Source organism: Micromys minutus (assembly GCF_963924665.1).
Source record: "Micromys minutus genome assembly, chromosome: 18".
Classification (NCBI taxonomy): domain Eukaryota; kingdom Metazoa; phylum Chordata; class Mammalia; order Rodentia; family Muridae; genus Micromys; species Micromys minutus.
The window spans coordinates 50197439-50211617 of NC_137953.1; the positions used below are offsets into that span (position 1 = coordinate 50197439).

The following is a 14179-nucleotide window of genomic DNA, read 5'->3' on the forward strand; positions in this document are numbered from 1 at the left end:
CTAGTAAGGACAATATTCTGGGTTCAACACAAAATGAATGAATGAGTAAAACGAATGTATAGAAATTACAACCCAGAAACTAGGAAGTGATTAAAAACTGTCTCCTAATCTAATTTCAAAGGCCAAAGATTTGAATAAAAAGCTAAAAATGACCAGTTATCTAAAATTTCAGAGTGAACTATTTATTCTGGAAGCAAGCATGTTTTTGTTTTTTTCCAAAATGGCATAGTTATTTATTTTCAGACAGGGCCTATCTATCTATCTATCTATCTATCTATCTATCTATCTATCTATCTATCTATCTATCAATTTATTTTCAGACAGGGCCTATGTAGCCCTGGATAGATATCCTAGGAGTCACTGGGTAGAACCGGCTGACCGGGAACTTACAGAGGTTGGCCGGCCTCTCTCTCCAGTGCTAGGATTAAAAGCGTGTGCCACCAACACACAGCTTGGAATGTTTATTTGTAAGAAATATGATTGAATGCATACATTTCATTCATGACTTTAAGAATGAACACTAGGCACTGTGTTAGCATTAAACTGTAACAGCAAAGTGTTCTATTCTACAGTCATGACACAAGGCTCTAGCAAAATAGAACAGTATTTATTTCATGATCACTTAAATTAGGGAAGGAGAGGAAATATCTTGCCACATTATCACTAAGCTTGGTCTAGAGTTCCAGAACAGTCAATATTACACAGAGAAATCCCTCTTGATAAACAAACAAAAAGTAAATAAAAAGAAAAAAAATGATTTTCAACTTAGAATCATTTTTTTCTCAAAACACAATCTATGAGCCAATTTGTTTTTTTAAAAACGCATTTTCCCTTTACAATAATAGTACTGACCCCTACCAGAGTCTACTGTTTCTATTGTGCATGAACAGTCTGACAGTGCAAACCCTGAAGAATAAAAATTCCATGGAATCGTCCAACTTCTGCCTAGTTGTGTTCCAGCTTTCCCCTCCCTCCACTAAGTGTTCCCCTTCATCTCTAGGTGTCTCATGGCAAAGCTCAGTTAAGACACCCACTCAAAATGCCTCCCTGGAACTTATTTCAGCCAATTAACCAACACAACCACCACTGGATTTCACTGAAAAGGCCCTTGACTCTTGGATCAAGAGCCCCCAAGACTGTCAGAAAAGTGAAACTGGGTCCTTCCCCAGAAATACGTAGGCACACACACCACTTTGTATGTAATTTTAAGGCTCAACGTCACAGAGTTAAAATACATCCCTAAACTCCAGAACTAAAACTTTATAAAATGTATTTAGCCTAAGTCTTCAAAGCTCAAGATGAACTTATGTTTGAAGAGATCCAGGGCAAAATAACACACACATATATACAGAAGACTTTATCTCCTACATTTTTTGTTATTTTATTGAGTAGAGCAAGGGACATGCAGGTATCATATGTGTGAATGTGCATGCACAGAGGTCAGAGGACAATTGGTGGGATCCCTCTGTCCTTCCACCATGTGGTCCTAGGAATGGAACACAAAAGCCTTTACTTGCTGATCCATCTTGCCAACTCAACTTTTTACTTCTGAAATGCCAAATCATGTTCTTATCCCAATGAATTCTATGTCATATTTCACATGGCTAAGCTCATGACATCCTCTTCTGGTCTCTGAGATTATTCATGTAAATGTGGGGCACACAAACTCACACATGCACAAAAATCTTTTTTAAAAGATTTGTTTCCTCACTCTTGATTGTACAATTCTCTATGGCATTAGTTGATAAGTGAAAATCAATCCCTTCCATTCCCAAATCTCCTTGAGTTACAATCAGTTCCCACAGAACTCAACATATCTGGATTCTTTTTCCAATGCTGTTCTTACATGTTCTCCACCTTAAAGGCATCATAACGACCTTAACTCTTTATAGTCAATGGTCACACAAATCACGTAATTTCCAGTATTTGTCTCCTTTGACAGTATAATCCAAAAGTCTCGAACATTTCTAATGTTCGTATGTCAATCTTTAAGAAAACAGTGAGTTTTAGGGATGCTGCTGAGTGGTACAATGCTTGACTAGGAGGTCCAAGGGATTGGACTCAACATTCAGCTTCATCAGTACAAAGTTATAGACAGACTGCTAGATCTCTTGAATGCCTTAGACTTCAGAGCCTACAGAATAAAAGCTATGCTCCACTTTTGAGTGGCAATTACCAACTTCCCAAACTTTCCCAATCAAATTTCCAAGTGGAAACTTTGTCTTCCACTCTTTTTTTTTTTTTAAGATTTATTTATTATATATAAGTATGCCATAGCTGTCTTCAGACATACCAAAAGAGGGCATCGGATCCCATTACAGATGGCTGTGAGCCACCATGTGGTTGCTGGGAATTGAACTCAGGACCTCTGGAAGAGCAGTCAGTGCTCTTAACTGCTGAGCCATCTCTCCAGACCCCTCCCCCTTTTGTCTTCCATTCTTCAAGTACAAGTAAAATCCATGTGCTGTTTCTCAAGGTGCACAACTGTTAGCCTCCCTTCTGCCTATCAGTCCTTCTCAGACTCTATTCATTACATATATTCCTCTCTAATTTGTTTTCCCTTTGTCACAGTCCCTCCCGAAAACTAATACCTCCCTATTCCCAAGTCACTTTCTTTACCCTTTATTTTCTACAAGTTGTAGAAGAGTCAAGGTTATCTTTCCCCTCCAATATAAGGCCCACGTTTTATGACTCTGGTACCTTGTATGGGTCAAGAAAACCATCTTTAATGTTTGACAATTGCAAAACTCTGAAAGTGAAGAAACACTCTCTCCATGAGCTTAAATTCTCAATGGAGGATATGGCCTCACCCGCTTTAAACATAAAACAAGAATTCAGCTCTGTTTCCTGCTCCCCATTTCTAGTCCACTGCTTAAATAGCTTTAAGCAGTGTTTCATAGACATTTCCTCACTTCCTCTTGTTCTTTGTAGGTTAGCTGCCAGCCTAACCACATTAACATTCAGGAGCAGCAGCAACAGCACTCTCTTAAGTTCTAAAAAGCTTACAATTGCCAACAGTAAAATGTAGGCTCCTTAAAAAATGGTCTTAACATAGATGTATACAAAGCTCACTCTTCGAAGGCATTCTGGAAGAGGCTCAATATAGTTTATCCAACAGGCACTGCTTAAAAAGATGTCAAGAAGATATCCACTTGGATTACTAGCCAATCTTTGCACATCTAAAACAAAGGACATCAACTAAACTTTATATGTATTATTTACCTGCTGAACCATCTTGTTGACCTAAGCCTTAATTACATACTTCACCTATATGCTAACCAACACCATTTCCACAAGTAGCTGACCCATACAAAGAATAGCCCCTGTAGCTTCTTTGAAAAACTATTATCCCCGCTTCCCAAATCAATGATCAATCTAATCATGCACACAGATGCCTACAAATACATCATGCCTGTACTAGATGATGATGGCTTTGGCTACTTCAAGAAATACTGTGATGCTGTGCTGACAGTGCAGGTGTAAACATAGCACTCTGAAATAGGCAAAACAGACTTCGTCAGGTGATCTAAGACCATAATGAATGTACGATACAGACTTGTCTTAAGGGATAGCATGCAGTAAGCCAGCCACACGGAACTTGTTTTGATTTTAATGTGTTTGAATATCTCCAAGAAGTTAAAACATTTAGTTTTTCTGTAGTTCAAAAGTGGTTTAGTGACTGTAAGTATGAACACATTAGGACAGCTAAGACATAAAGACCACGTGACGGAACCTCTGAAGTCTTGGTAAGTACATTGAGGAGAGACTGACAAACATTAGCCTAATTCAGAACTGTATGGGGTCGAGGGTATAATCTGAGACATACATAATCCATTTACTTTCCTTGTGGAGTCAAAAACTCACTTTCTCAGTGAATTTCACCATATCACATTAAATAACCTCAAAGCATTCTTAGTTTCAAAGATTCAAAGTTTCCAACAGTTTAGTATAGTTGTGGTCTGGAAAAGGCTATACTCGGCTTGTTTCAATTCTTGCTGTTTCTCTTCCAGCCTGTTCACCTTAGAATGATGATGGATAAGTATTAACCAAGAGCTAGGATGTAGCTCAATTGTTTAAAGTGCTTGCTTTCCCATGCAAGAAGGTGGATGTCTTTAATCCCAGCATCTGAAAGGTGGTAGCAGAAGAATTAGAAGTTCAACCTCAATCACAAGTTCTAGGCCAGCCTGGGATACACTAATCCTTATCTTAAAATATCAAAGCAATGGTTAGAGTGATGGCTTGGCAGTTACAATCGCTGTCTGTTTTCCCAGAGGTCCTGAGTTTAATTCCCAGCAACCACATGGTGGCTCACAACCGTCTATACTGGAATTTGATGCCCTAACTCTGACATGCCAGTAGGTGTACATGCAGACAGACACTCACATACATCAAAACAACACAAAACAGTTTTAGGGGCTGGAGATGGCTCTGTGATCAAGAGTACTGACTTTTTCCTGAAGACCCAGGTTCAAATCCCAACAACCCAGGACAGCTCACAACTAACTGTCGGCTAACTCCAGAATCTGACACCCTCACATGGCCATACATGCAGGCAAAACACCAATACACATTAAAAAAAAAAAAAAAAATCAAAGGAAACAGGCTAGAGAGATGCCTCAGTCATTAAGAGCACTGCCTGTTCTTCCAAAGAAACACAATTCACTTCCTAGCACATTACTTTTGTTAGGTAGATCAGGAGCACCTGTAATTTCAGTTCCAGGGGATAATGCCTTCTTTTGGATTCCAGAGGACCCAATTGGTTCTCAGTATTTACATGCCCACATACAGTATAACTGCCTGTAACTCCATCTCCAGGGGATGTGATGCCCTCTTCTGGCTTTTACTAGCACTGGACATCTGTAGTGCAGAGACATACATGCTGGCCAAACACTCATAAGAAGATAAGAAATGTACTAACACACAGGCAGAAGATTACCAGAGTTCTAAACAACACTCTTCTATTTCTACTACTACTCTTTCTCCTTTTTGCTAGAGATTGAACCAAGTGCCTTCCTCAAGTTAAGCACACACTCCACCACTGATTTATACCACCAGGCCCCAAACAATGTATTTTAAAAAAAAACTTATAATGTGCTTTTTTAACTGCCATTTTACTAAGGGATGGTAGGAAACTATATTTGGTAAGCTTGGGCTAAAAAACAAAAAGCTGTCTCATGTTCTAATGAAACCATGACAGTAGAGACAACTAATATTCTGTAACATTTCCTTAAATGCCTTTCATAAGACCACAGCTGGTGTGAGATTGATCCTTCAAATCATATACACGCACACACACATGTACATGTGTATGTGAGCATCATATAATACAGTCACAGACAAACACCTAAAGTAAAAGATGTCACTTTTGGAGAAATGAGACTTCTCGAGTTGGGAAGATAGACATTTGTGAACCTCAACAGCACAGAGTTCCCCCTCAACCTCCAAGTTTGAGTAGGTGAGCAAGTGTGTGTTAGTGTGGAGCGCTGAGCTTGTCTAAGACCCTGACAGAAGTTGACAGGTTAACTTCCTGGAGAGCATGCTCAAGACTGATAGTAATTACCACCCCACCTCTGTCCTAAAGGAAATCAGCATGCCTTTTTATGCTGATTTGTTTTTGTCCAGAAACAAAATCCAACTTCAATAACTGCTGTTCATCACTAGTATTTTGAATGCCTTATTGCAAATAAAAAGATAAAAAATGTCAGCTGGGCATGGTGGTACATATCATTAGTCCCAGCGCTCTAGAGGCAGAGATGGGCAGATCCTTTGAGGCTAGCCTGATCTACACAGCAAGTTTTAGGCTACACAGCATCCCAAAAAAAAAAAGTATTATAAAACTATAATTCTAAACCACAAGAATGTTAATTTTCCCTTAAAAGGTACATGCTTCTTTTTGTTTCCCATAAAATGCTTTATACAGACAAGCCAGGTCTGATTAAAAATATAGTATACCAGCAAAGACAATTCACGAATTTGAATTGGTCTTCATTTTCCTAACTAATTAGCAATGGGTGTGTAATTATGCCTTAATAAAAACAGAAAACCCACAACCTTAGGTCCCACTGAAATATGTATGAATGTCAAGGGAAGCATGACATTCCTTCTATAATTCCGGTATTTTTTTAAAAACACATTATTTGAGTTGGCTGGGTTTAGTTAAATGAGAATGTAAACCACTCACTAGTAGACAAGAAGTCATCTTCCCTTCTGTATGTCGGGTTTGAGATTGTAATGAAATCAAGACTTTAAATGACGTGGGCTAAAAGACTATTCTTTTGTCTCGGTGTGGGTTAGGTACCCAACTGAAACCAACAGTCTTAACTCCTATCAGGCAAACAAACAACAAAAGGCTGCCAGTGTATTTCAGCAGCAAAATGGTCTGCATGTCCAATGCCCCCTGGGTTAGATGCCCAGCAAAGTATCAAAAACTAAAGAAAAAGGGTAACGCCTTCCCAAAAATCTACACTCAATGAATTGCAGTAAGTCTACACCCAAATTAAGTCAAAACTTCACATTACATGTGACGATTATACATCTACTTTCCTGTCACAACTAACCATACATTTACTACTTGAAAGGGTAACTTGTTAAGAACTTTCAATGTTAGGGAGTTAGGACACGACTGAATGAAAAAAAAAAAAAAAAAAAAAAAAAACTCGTATTTAAAAAAAAAACAAACTTCAATGTCTCCCCTCTTTGCCGGAGTGAAGAACAATCCAATTAACTTACTCTGTTCAAGAGACTAAAAATAAAAGCATTTAAGAGGATCTGTTGAAAACTGGGAAAAGGACCACTCCCCCAAGGACAAAAGCTGTACCCATTCTCCCACAGAGCACTGTCCCAACTGACAGGTTCACTCCCACCAACTTTCTCCCAATACATAAAGCTTAAACACTGACTAAAATGTGAATTTTGCTTTGCCTACTTAAAGAATTCGGCCCAACCAATACCAACTCTAACCTAAGCAATTAATATAAGATATTTTAATGGTTGGGAAGATGGAATGACCTGTTAACAGCTCCTCCAACTGGTCAGAGCAGATAGACATCCTTTGAAGCTCTAACAACATTAATATATGTTTAACAATATCAAGTTCTGGTGGACAGTCAGAAGCACCGAACAAAGTTTGGGGCCAGCAGCAACGACACAACAGGTGAGAAACAGGGGACATCGGTAAAGAACATGCAATGGCAAACCCCTGAATCCACGAAAACCTGGGACATGGGAGATAACCAGCAACAAGACCACCCCCGACCCCCTGTTTTAGCCGAGGCAGAGGCTCCGATCCTTCTGAAGGGTGCGCCACCTCCCCCTCATGTACCCCGGGGACCACCACGCCAGTCCCGAGCAGAACCCAGGCCCCTCGGTTGATATCTCTGTCGTAGAGGAAAACACAATGTCGCTCCTTATTTCTGCGTACAAAAGGACTTTGCGCCCTCCTCCTCGAACTGCCGCCTAGGCGCCTCCTCACAACTTGCAAGAAGGTGGGCAGTGCGCCATATTCAGCGCCCCCCAGTCCACCTGGGTAACCATCCCACGCCACCCCGGCGGGAGGGAAGCTTCGGAGGTCGCCCGGCCGAGCCACCAGCCTCCTCTCCCGCCAGAGACAGCCACTCCCGCGCCCCGCCCGGCCGTGCCGTGCCACCGGCGGGGCCAGAGCCGGGAAGAGCCGAGGGGGCGAGCGCCGAGCCGCCGCTCCGGTCCCGCGCAGCCCACCCACCTCCCGCTCCCGGGCCCGGCGCGCTCTCCCGGGCCGCCCACTCCCGAGCCCGTGGGGGAAGGCCAGGCCCGGGGTTCCACGGCGCGGAGGAGGCCGCGGCCGAGAGAACCCGAGGAGGTAGCGAGGCCGGAACCCTGGGGCTCTTGGGAGGGCAGCCGCCTCCCTCCCGAGCCCGCCAGGACGCCTGGGGCCTAGTGCGGCCTGCACATCCTCGGGGTGGCGGTTTGGCTGAGCCGGGCCCGGGCCCCCCGCCCCAGGCAGGCTGAATCCGGCTGGGGCCCAGGCCCCGAGCCGGGGGCGGCAGGGTGCCGGCTGCGGGGCGGGCCGGCCGGCCGGCGGGCGGGCGGCGTGTTGCGGCTGCGCCGGGGCTGAAATAGCTGGAGATTGCGCGGTAGGGCACTCACCTCAGAGCGGCTGCGCTACCGTGGGCCTGCGCCGTGGAGACTGCGACCGCGCCGGCTCCTCGCAGCCTCCTGCCACCAGCGGCAATGGCGAGCGCTGCCGCCTCTGCCGCCGCCGCCGCCGCCGAGGAGGGGGAGGGGAGGGAGGAGGCACGCACGCGACGCACGGCTCAGCTTCCCCGCCCGGAGGCCGCCATGATGGCGAGGCCGGCCCGGCTCTGCGGCCCCAGGGAGGGGGATTTCGGAGGCGCTCTCGGAGCCCCCGGCAGCTTCGTCGGCCTTTCGTGCGGCTCTGCAGCGCTGGCTGGGGCCGGAACCAGGAGGGCGACTGGATGAGCGAACTGTGGACGCGGCGGCGAAATGGCTCACGCCGCCCAAAATGGTTGCTAATCCGAAGGGGCCTCCGCTCGGTGCCGAGCGCGGGGAACTGGGACCTCGGCTCCTAAGGGGTTCCCCACATTTTCACGGCGCGACTTGCGTCGTCACCTCGACCCCTCTCTGAAATGAGCTTTGTTTCTCTACTTCAAAGCCCTAACCAGATCTTTAAACGGGAAAGTTTTGTACAAAGCAATATGGTAATTTATTCGCTCCTTCTTTGGACCAGCACTTCTAAAGGGCCCTTTTCCGTACTGGATGCTGTTGTGCTCCGAAGTGCACCTGTTAGCAAACCAAGGCCTTGTTTAATAAAAGTTTAAAAAATCAGGTTCTTCCCCTTGCTTTCTTGGAGCTTATATGAAGCAATCGAGTGTCCTAATTGTATGCCAGTAAGTGAGTAAAGAATGGGAAAATAAGGTCGGAGAAAAGGGGTAGTCTGGGTCGCTTTTGTTATGGAGTCACCATCAGAACCACTGATTCCCAGCTCTAGAATCTGAGTATTAACTTACTCCGAGAACCTGCGTTTTTAACACTTCCTGGAGATTTAATGCACACTAATTATAAAATGCCCCCACATGGTTGTCGGAAAACAGTTTAACAAATAAGAAAACATTTTTAAATTGGATGCCTTTTGTTTTATTTTTATTTTTTAATTTTTATTTTTTTTTCCAAGACAGGGTTTCTCTGTTTAGACCAGGCTGTCCTGGAACTCACTCTGTAGACCAAGCTGGCCTCGAACCCAGAGATCCTCGTGCACCCCTGCCCAGCTTAACTGGATGCCTTTTTCTCTTAATGTTTTCCAAACCGATATCACTGACACCACCCATCCCTTTAGGAATAACGTCTGCTCTTTCCTCTTTACATCGATTTTACATACACAGCGGGGTTTTTTTTTTGTTTGTTTTTTGTTGTTGAGGTTTTTTGTTTTTGTTTTTGGTTTTTTGTTTGTTTGTTTTTTGATAGGGTCTCAACTATGCAGTCGTAGATGGCCTGAAACTCACCATAAAGACCAGACTGGCCTCTAACTCCGAGATTTTTATCCTGCCCTTGTGTTCCAAGTTCTGAGAGTAAAGACATGTACCCTTTGTCTGGCCACCCAGTGAAATCTTTAAAGCATTGTTGCCTGTCTTCCTTACTTTGGCCCAGGCTGCTTCCTTATGGAAAAGCTGCACCTAACCTCCTCAGTCTCCCAGCCACTGGACTAGCTCTCGATAGTCCCTTTGCACACTTGAACTTGAATGGATTTTTTTTTTAATTAAGCAAATCATATTATTTCCCTGCTTAAGGTGTCTAACTTCTAAGACCCTCGAAAGTGACCTCACCCACGGTGCCACCTCTGACCTCATCTGCCATGTCTCTCGGGCTACAGAACTGGGAAGCCATTGGGTCATATATATCAAGGAATACTACCAGCTCTGCTCACGCTTCTCACGCTATCTTGTCTCCTGCTAGAACGTTCCATCAGAGCAGCTTGTTACGCCTTTAGTCTTCATCTCCCACGCCCGGGTGCTTTACCTTTCCTCACTACGCAGGACTCACCAGTACATCTGTATCATCTCCCTTCTGTTTACGACTTCAAGTTGCCCAACCTAACCTCCATCATGTACCTGAGGTTCACGGTGGGACACCAGGCCTGTGCTAAGTTGTGTGTGCTGAGGATCGAACCCAGGACCTCATGCATGCTGGGCAAACAACAACTGAGCAGCACCCAGCCTCACACTCTCCACCTCATTTCGTTCTCCAGTGGCGCCCGTTAGGTGAACACGACTTTGTTCCCATTTGACAGATGAAACCAAACCATGTCATGTACTTGCCCCAGATCAGACCGAGAGACAAGCAGTCCTGATCCTGATCCCGATCCTGATCCCGATCCCGCCCCTGCCAGAGCTTCTTAATAGCGCTCTATACCCTCACAAAGCACAAGAGAAACAGTGGGTCGAGGCCAGCTGCCATTCCACAGAAGAGTGTTACACAGCATTAATTTCTGTGAAAGTTTTGACATTTTCTACTACAAATGTCCTAATTTTACAAACACTAGAAACTACCAAATTACACAGACTATTACCAGGGCTAATATCTTGGGATGAATGCTATAAATGGATTTGACTTTTTCATCATCTTCATATTAGTTCTGGACAGTCTTAAGGTTTAATGACATTAAACACCCCAAATGAACTGAAATCACTTCCTGAAGGCCAAACTGGCTGCTCTGCATGAGAATGGGTTCCTGCAGGTCAAGACTGCCTCTTAGCCAGAGGGTTTTTTTGTTTTTTTTTTGTTTTGTTTTTTTTTTTTTTTTTTTTTTTTTTTGTTAAGGTCCTTTTATGCCAAATCTTATGTCAACAGGCTCTCTGACGCGCTCTACACAATTCAGTTCTCCTGGGTCCTCTTGCCTACTTCTTTCTGAGTTTATCGATTAGGTAACCATGAAATTCTGGAAGCCTTCACCCAGACACCTTACCCACCTGATTAGATCTGACTGAGCTCACTGGATACCAAAGTTTGGCATTCTTTTTCTATTCTTGTCTTTGTATTCCAATGACAGGAAGAAACAAAGGTAGCTGAAGAGGCCTCAGGATGCTCTGCTGGCAAAGGTACCCACCAAGCAAAGACAATGGCCTGACTTCAGTCCCGGCCACTATGGAAGCAGAGGCCCTGGTCCGGAAAGCTGCCTTCTGACCTTGCGCCCGCCATGCTATGTACGCCTTTACATGACCACAACAGTTTATTTAAGGGAGATGACCCTAATGGCCTCTGTGAGCATTGAGACTTAACTCACTGCGACAGATAGCTTTGGAAAATGCTGAGCAAGGGCTAAGACATTAACAGTGCAGCCCCTGGGGATCAAACGTGAGTTGAGCCCCTGAGATCTAGAGAAGACTCATGTCTCTATCTCATTATCCCCTCCAGGTAGAGGCAGACTGGGAGCAAATTTTACTCCCCTATCTCTGACCCCAAAACAGAAGAAAATCCTGTTCAACTTGAGAAACTATCAAGTAAATTCCATTTTCCTGGGAGATTATAAAGGTCAGCTTCCTCAAATTACTAAGAGATGACAAGGGCTGGTTTTAACATTCAAACAGCTAGGTCATGCATCATTACATATACACACATACACATATACATATACACATACACACAGACTAATACACACACATACACACACATATATACACATACACTCATACACACACACATGTACACACTCACACATACACACATATATACACATATACACTCACACACATATACACACTCACACATACACACATATACATACACATATACACTCACACACACATACACACATATACATACACACATACATACACATACACACATATACACATATACACTCACACACACATACACACACAAACACACAAAGAAGGACAAATCTTTGGGCTACACAGGGGTTTGGACAACTCCAGCATTAGGCAGAAGCTACATGTAACAATCCTGTCAACCAGTTTGGTGTGACTATGTCTTGCTAAGAAGTAAATCTTAAGACTCTTGTTTGAGGAGGCTGGAACGATGGCTCAGTAGTTAAGAGCACTGGTTGCTTTTCCAGAGGACCCGGGTTCAGATTCCTAGCACTCACATAGTAACTCACAACTGTCTGTAACTCCAGTTCCAGGGGATCTGACACCCTCACACAGATATACATGCAGGCAAAACAGCAATGCATGTAAGATTTTTAAAATATAAAGTAAAAATTATCTTTATAGAAAGACTACTATTTGGGCATTGATGGGGTGGGGGAATACATTGAGATGACCAGTACCTAGCCTACTCTACACTGTAGCTTGGGAGCAGATATGGAATCACTTAAGTTCTATTTTTGGTTGTATCATTGTTTCCAGGCACTTTACTGAATAGGGATGGCTGGCTAGCTCAGGGTCCCAGTATTCCTAGGTGATAGCTTATGACAGTATTCCGGCCATAGCTTCTCCATACTGTCTTCATATCAATCACTGAAAGATGCTCTGAAGTTTCTTCACTGGTGGGAATTAGGGAGAAGATGGCTAACAGACATGGGAAGGAAAGGACGGAAGTAAACAGAGAAAAATTCAACACTGCATGGTAACAGAGGAGACGGCTAAAGGGCTAAAGGGCAGAGGACAGAGGTGATCCAAGGTTTTGGGATCCAACAGTGGATGGAACCGAAGGTGTCCTGACCTTGCCGAGAGGGAAGTCAGTTTAGATACAGGATATGTCTGGTTTCCAGCAGATTGAATGCTGTCTGGCAACAGGGAAGGCTGCTGCTTAGGACTACCCTGGTGCAGCCAGCAGCTTGGAATAAAACTGGGAAAGACAGACAGGCGAGCAACTGGCTGAGGGTGGAAGGAGGAATTTGAAGGAGGCTGAGAAGTTTCATTTTAGAAGGGGGTTTTATTTTGAATTCGGTGGAGCATGTTTTCCAGTATTAGCTTCCTAATACTTAGCTAATAGTTCTGAAGAAGTGCTCCCTTTAAAATGAGATCATTCCATCATCATCTTATTCATTCACCTTTGGGTATGACTTACCAGCTTAACAGTTTCCTTCTCTGGAAACAGTCTCCATTACAGACTGGCTATACTAACCTGCCTATGTTATAAAGCCTCCCTCTCCCTGGCTCCCATTCCTGGTAGTCATCTGGCCAGAACTGTGTCAACATGTGTTTTCTGTCCCAGGAATTTAGAAGATCTAAGACACAGAAGCTAGAAATTGAGAGCTGAGCCTCGTTCTTGAGGAAGTTGTAGAAATACGGCAAACACTACCAGGGTCCTCAGGAGTGTCCTAGCTCAAGTGTGCCTTGAAATTACAGGTGAATGGTCCAAAAATAGGTTCCTTGCTCAAAGTGGACCAATTAGATCTATTCATGGAGGTTTTGAAACTGAAATTGAAAAACACTCATGTTTTTCCCCTCCTCATCCTTCCTTCCCTTCCTTCTTCCCTTTCTCTGCTTCTGTACTTGAGCTACATCTCAGAAGTCATGGGACGTGCAGTCAGAGGCCATTTTCTGCCCAAGTAACTGAGAAACAGGAAGTCTATCAGTGATCAGAAGAGTGAGGCAGAAGCACAGAGAAAGGGAAACAGGGTTCCCGGTGTGCTGGTTAAGATCCACTGTCAACTCCACTGGACTTTAGGATCACACAGGAGACATCTTTCTGGACATGTCTGTGGGGGCATCTCCAGAGAGGTTTACTGGGGAAGACTGGCCCAGCCTGAACGTTAACAGCACCACCCACTGGACCAAACAAAAAGGAGAAAACAAGGCAAACACCCACCCTTTTCTGTTTGCTTCCTGACTGAGCACGTGACGTGACAGGCCTGACAAGCTGGACTGCGTCCTCAAACCATGAGCCAGGACCCACTTTTCCTCCTCGGGTGGTTTCTTGTCAAGTATTGGTCATGCAGATGAGTGAGGCAGTGTGCTCATGGCCCAGGCTCCCCGACTGTTCTCCTGAGCTATAGGAACACACACACACACACACACACACACACACACACTGCAGCTTCCTGAGCAGCCCCTAACAATTCCCTTTTTGCTGAGAGTGCATTGAACAGGGTTTCTAATGGGCAGGCTCTTCTAATACCACTTCAATTGCTCACATCTGCTGGGTGATGACCCTGGTGAGGTGCTAAGGAGCCCACAAGAACCAAGGATGGTGCCTTCATAAGGAAGCTCAGAGCAGCGGA

At 44.3% G+C, this 14179-nt stretch overlaps 1 protein-coding gene across 3 annotated transcripts in view; it reads right to left on the reverse strand.

Annotated features, from left to right (window-relative positions):
- Window positions 1–8218, reverse strand: part of NRF1 (nuclear respiratory factor 1) — a gene marked incomplete at its 3' end in the record, with an annotated part of 87599 nt that extends 79381 nt beyond the window's left edge. For all 3 annotated transcript variants that reach the window (XM_080932006.1, XM_080932005.1, XM_080932004.1), the window contains exon 1: window positions 8125–8218. The remainder of the gene's footprint in view (window positions 1–8124) is intronic.
- Window positions 8219–14179: the final 5961 nt, after the last annotated feature.